At 42.9% G+C, this 6,000-nt stretch overlaps 1 long non-coding RNA gene across 1 annotated transcript in view; it reads right to left on the bottom strand.

The window, feature by feature from the left end:
• Positions 1-294: 294 nt before the first annotated feature.
• Positions 295-6,000, bottom strand: part of LOC147001899 (uncharacterized) — a 52,831-nt gene continuing 47,125 nt past the window's right edge. The window contains exon 3 of the long non-coding RNA XR_015044666.1: positions 295-977. This is a non-coding gene — a long non-coding RNA (uncharacterized LOC147001899). The remainder of the gene's footprint in view (positions 978-6,000) is intronic.

Below are 6,000 nucleotides of genomic sequence, written 5' to 3'. Positions count from 1 at the left end.
CAGTGTGCTTTATGTGAGCGGATTCAGAACAAGTCAGGTTCCTAGCTGACGTTGAACCAAGGGGACAAGTTGCACTTGTCCCGTGTTTAGAGTTCTCTTCCCCTGCCCAGTCAGAGCATCCTGGCCTCACCTGAGTACCAGCTTTCTTTTTCTTTTTCTTTTTTTTTTCAATTTAAGTTTATTTTTATTGTGTTTCTTTTTTCATTTTGTTTTCATTATTATTGTTGTTATTGCTGGTGTGTGTGTGTGTGTGTGTGTGTGTGTGTGTGTGTGTATGCATGCTTGTTCTGCCATTCCATAGGATAGTGTTGAACGTTGTTTGGTCGCTGCTGCATCCCTGGCCCCAGCCAAGGGACAGAGTGACAGCACTGTAGAGGGAATTCAAGGAAGTGCTAGGTTCTTCTTGATCTCAACCATCTCATGTGTGTCTTTTGACAAAGGTTTGACTTTCCTCATAGTACATTACCAGTGTTGGGCATTATTATAAGTGATGTTTTTATATTCGATGTTGATGTTCCCTGGAATTAAAACTAAACCAAAAACACCCTTTACTTCTTCAAGCTGGAATTTGACAACACTGTTTCACACAGGGATATTCTTCACAGACATCTGAAAGAGACAACGATTACAGGAAGAAGTTTGTAGTCTTTTTCTCAGCACAGGTGACATTTATTGCTTCTGGGTTAAAAATTAATGATGAATTTTCACCTCAGTTCAAATTGACCTTTTGTATTTCAGCAGGACTTCTTCAGCGCACAAAACTCATTTTACCTTTTGTCCCAGTGGTATGGCTCTGCTTCCTGCCTTTGCCTGGATGGAAATAAGGCCCGCCCACTGTGTCTCTGCTTCCCACAGCAGATGACTCGCCGGCCACAGCATCAGTTAATGGTGTTCTTGAAGAAAAGGTGATGACTCACTCCATATCTCCTGGAAAGGGAGGAGGTGATTGCAAACAGTTCCGAGTCATACAGGAAAGCCTGGCAAAAAAAAAAAAAAAAAAAAAAGCCTTGCAGCAATCGCAACCTACCAAAAAAAAAAAAAAAAGTGTCCTGTCTAAACTTGATTGAATGCTGATTTTATTTTTCCAGAAAGATTTTAGCTGAGCCGTCTACTGGGTTCATTAGCTGAGCCGTCTACTGGGTTCGTCATTATTTCCCTTACTCTGACATAGTGGAAGTTGTAACCATACTAGTCAGGTAATATATATTTGGAAGAAAGATTACCCTAAAGAATAAATTTTTTTTCCTCAAAACATGTGATTCTAATTTTATGGGGTGGGGTGTCACAGCTTTATTCAGATTTTTATGAAAGAAGCATTTCGGGGTTTGTTTTGCTTTTTTAAATAGTTCCCTACGTCAGTACAAGGGGCAGACGCCACGGGCAAGACCCCAAAGCATCCCCACCTCCCAAAGTAGCCTTTTGATGCCTAAAACCATGCATGAAAAGTGGGGATGCCTTTGTTTGTTTGAAGACTTCACTTGTGGGACTGGGAGTGTAGCTCAGGGGTCGAGTGGTAAGTTTACTAAGACCTACAAGTCCTGGGTTGCAATCCCTAGAGCTGAAAAGGAAATCCATCTCTTCAGTTTGGAAAAACCCCTATAGCCGTTAAAAGCTCACTGTTTGCCCTAGCTTGGTTCCTAGTACTGCAATAAACACAGTGACCAAAAGCAAACTTGGGGAGAAAGGTTTTATGTTAGCCACAACTTCTAGGTCATACTCCATCACTGAGAGAAGCCAAGGCAAGAGCTCAGACTGGAACTGATGCAGAGTCCATGGAGTGATGCTCCTTCTTGGCTTGCTCCGTCTGCTTCCTGATACCACCCAGGACTATCTGCCTGAAGTGGCATCGAGCATCTTGGGCTGGACCCTCCCACATCCATCACTAATTAAGAAATTCCCTGACAGGCTTGCTTTCAGCTCAATCTAATAGAACATCTTCTCAACTAATATTCCACCTCAACTAATCTTCTCAACTAATATTCCCAGATGACCCTAACATCAAGTTGACAACTAACCAGCACACTGCTTTGGCAAAGGAATGAGGTCTGATTCCCATCACCCACATCTTTGACTCGCAGCCACCTATCCATCGGCTCCATGGGCACCTGCACACCCATGCCGGCCCCCTTACACAAATAAATAAAAGTGATCAAATTAAATAGTGTAAACATCACCTATTAAAATAATCCTGGTCCCATTTGGGGTCTCTGGTTAAACTTCTTAGCTGCTTTTACCCTAATGACTATGGCCTTTGTGGAGGTCTGTGGAAGGTCCCCACTGTACCTTAGCTGAGATTTCTGAGGGTGTGAACAGTGTTAGGAATTAATCAGATGAAGTGGTGGGCAGTGCTCAACGCAGATGGAACAGCATATGCGAAGAAACAAAGACCACATTTTCCCACAGTCTTTGCCACTCTAGGACAGGGCCCAATTCTTATTTATTACTATAAAACAAAAACAACCTGGGTGTGGTGGCACAATCTTAGGAGAAAGGCAGGAAGATCCCAAGGTCAGGGCTACCCTAAGCTACCAGAGATAGACTCTCAACACAAAATTTGCAAATGGGCAAAGAAGACACCACCATCATCATCACCACAACCACCATCATCATCACCACCACCATCATCACCACCACCACCACCACCATCATCACCTTCTTTGTCATCAAGTATGCCCTGGTGTCAGTAACAATAGTTAGCAATATACTTCTTTCAAAGAATTTAATTTCTCTTATAGGATTAATTAAGAAGAATAATACAGGGCTGGAGAGATGGCTCAGCAGTAAAGAGCATTGACTTCTCTTCCACAGGTCCTGAGTTCAATTCCCAACAACCGCATGGTGGCTCACAACTGTCTGTAATGGGATCTGATGCCCTCTTCTAGTGTGTCTGAAGACAGCTACAGTGTATTCATATATATTTATAATAAATAGTCTTTAAAAAAAGAAGATTAATACAAGTGTTTCTGTGACTTTAGCAATGACTATTACCTAATCACAATGCCAGGGACTTGAGATCCTCAGCAGGGAGTCACATATCGTACTTATTTAGATATACTTTGTTTAGTAAGTTGGTTATGATTTCTATATGATCTTTATTAAATTACTTTAAAGGAATCCCTGTCATCCTTTTCAAATTCACAGTTGAGGACTATTGATGAAGTATTGTCCGATTCTGCCATATCTGATATGTCTTCAGTCCATGAGGCTGTTCCAGTATCTCAGCAGTCCCAATCTTCTGCTCAAGGCCTGGAGGACTCCTGGAGGGCAGCTGGTCTTCAGCCCATGTTGGAATCCTGAAGAAACTGGATTCAATGCCAGGGAAGGCATGCCCAGCAAGGGGATAGATGAATGTCCAGTGAGAGTGAGGGCAAGCAAGCAAAAAGTAATTTTCCCCATGTCCTTTTATCTGGGATGCCACCAGAAAGTGCCACCTTATTTTAGAGTGGGTCTTCCTGCTTCACATAATCTGATTAAGAAAATCCCTCACAGCAATGCCCAGCTTGGGTTTTAGTTGCTTACTGATGCAGTCAAGTTGACAACCAAGCTCACCTGTTAGCAGGCAGTGAGTGCTCTTAGTCACCGAGCCCAGGAATAAGACTACTGAGTAGGTTTTCCTGACTTCTATCTATAAGCACAGAGAAGGGAGCTGAAAGATGGGAGTAAACCCAGCACACAGACAACTCAGAAGAGTTTCTACTTTTTAAAAGTAGATACCTGGAGAAGTCTACTTCTTACTACAAAGCAAGCTAGTAATCGTTTTAGGAAATAATCTAATTCATTGAGTTTTTGTGGGTTCCTAAGCCAGATGAGGGATGGTGGAGGGTTGCCCATATCCCAGACAGATCTTAGCACTGGAAGAAGTAGGGTTACTCCCTACCCAAATCAGGCTTGGGCCTACTCAACTCCACAGAGACGAAGGCCACACAATAATAAAGCTGGCTAGGCTTATTTGTTGTCTAGTTGTCAGAAATCATGTCACAGGCAGTCTGCTAATCTAGCAGAGATGCCTGTAAGGCCCCTGTTCCTCCTTCTATTCCTTCATTGCAGCACCTCCTTCATTGTGTTTTTTTCTCCCCTGAATTTGAGCTATATAAGCAAGCCCCTCTATTTCAATAAACAAGCTGTCCTCTGACACAGTCACCCAGGTTGTCCATACTCACTGCTGCCCAAGACCCTGCTCCCCAAAAGTGTGACAACTGAGGGTGGGGGATCCACAAGGTTTTTTGTTTGGTTGTTTGGTTTTGTTTTGGTTTCTCTGTGTAGCTGTGGTTGTCCTAGAATTCACTCTGTAGATCAGGATGACATCAAACTCAGAGCCTCCCTCTGCCTCCTGAGCGCTGGGATTAAATGCATGTGCTAACATCACCTGGCCCAATTCATTAGGTTTTGACAGTCCACCCCACCCTCCGGATGATAGGACTAATATTCAGAGGAGCAATGATTGAGTGGGACATGGGTTGCACTGGAGGGCTTGTCCAACCCTACTAAAGGCAGTTGGGAAATGTGATACCATGTAGTAACGACATTTAAGAACAGGCCCTGGGTCTCTTGTATTTACTGCTATGATTACTGAGAAGGGATCTTCCATGTTGTTCAGGCAGGCCTCAAACTCATGCTGATCTTCTTCCTCCAGTCTCCATCCCACCCAGCACACTTTTCTATGTAAGAATTTGGTGCTGTCCCGCCTGGATTCCCACTAAAATCAGACACTGAGACAGATGTCCGTGTGCAGGGAATATATTCTGAAGGTTCTGTGGTCAGTCTCTGCAGGAGTGTGAGGCTTGTGGGCTGAGGAGATCAGGAAATGAAACTGTGATAGCTGTAATAAAGGTCAAGTGGCCCCACAGGCCATTCCAGAGATGGGATGTTCCTCTGAGTTAGCTTGCTTCACGTCAGGAACTTTTACCCTGCGGCCTTCAACCAGTCATTGCAGTTAGCCTGCTTTCAGGGAGGAAGCAATGCCTTAAGGAAGGCAGACATTGGGTGAGAAGTCTGCTCGAATTTAGCTAAACATTATGAAGGCTACCACTCCCAGCAGCTGGAGAGGTGAGTGTCAGTCCTGAAGATCTTCACTCCACAGCCTCCAATCCACTTCTCAACATGGTTTGGCAATAATGTTTTCATACATGTACACTTGCATTCTCCTACTAGTTAGTGTGACCCTGGTGGCAGATACCCAGTTGTATGGCAGCTCAAAAGAAGTATAGGGATAACCATATAACTCAGTAATACAGTATTTTCCAAGCATAAATGAGGCCCTGGGTTTGATCTTTAGCACGGCCCTCACTAATGCATACAACGTAGTAAATACCAAGACTTTATCAGGAGATATAGAATATTTATGGATATTAATGGTGATAGTAAATTAATATTAATAAAATTATTATTTAAAAGAGTAACGGTGGGACTGGAGAAATGGCTTGGCAGTTAAATGCATTGGCTGCTCTTCCAGAGGACCTGGGTTTGAGTCCCAGAATCCACATGGCAGCTCACAACCATATGTATGTCCAGGTCCAAGGGATCTGATGCCCTCTGTGTCCTCTGTAGGCACCAGAGGTTTACATGATGCACAGTGATACATACAGGCACAACTTGCATGCTCATGAAACTAAAACAAACAAACAAACAAACAAAAACAGTTAAAAAGAAGAACCTGTATGACTTGACCTAAGCAATAACTCGAAATTAGAAATATTATTTGTAAGGTTAAATACATCATACTCTTTTTAAAAAGATTTTTTTATTATTTTTAATTGTGTTTGTACGCACGCGCGCGCGAGCGCACACACACACAGAAGGAGTAGGTAGAGTTAGAAGCAGTTGGGAATCATCATGGCTGCTGGGAATGAACCTGGGTCCTCTGGAAGAGCAGTAAGTGCTCTTAACATCTCTCCATTCCCTATATCATAATCTTTCTTAAAACTTTTTTTAATTGATTCATCACCTCCTCTAAAGAAAACAAACAAACAAAAAAGTTCTTGCTGTTTAAGCTGCAGTATG

Source organism: Mus caroli, unplaced genomic scaffold (genome assembly GCF_978045245.1).
Source record: "Mus caroli unplaced genomic scaffold, Mus_caroli_1 scaffold_12, whole genome shotgun sequence".
Taxonomy (NCBI): Eukaryota; Metazoa; Chordata; class Mammalia; order Rodentia; family Muridae; genus Mus; species Mus caroli.
This window is presented reverse-complemented; position numbering and strand designations above follow the sequence as displayed.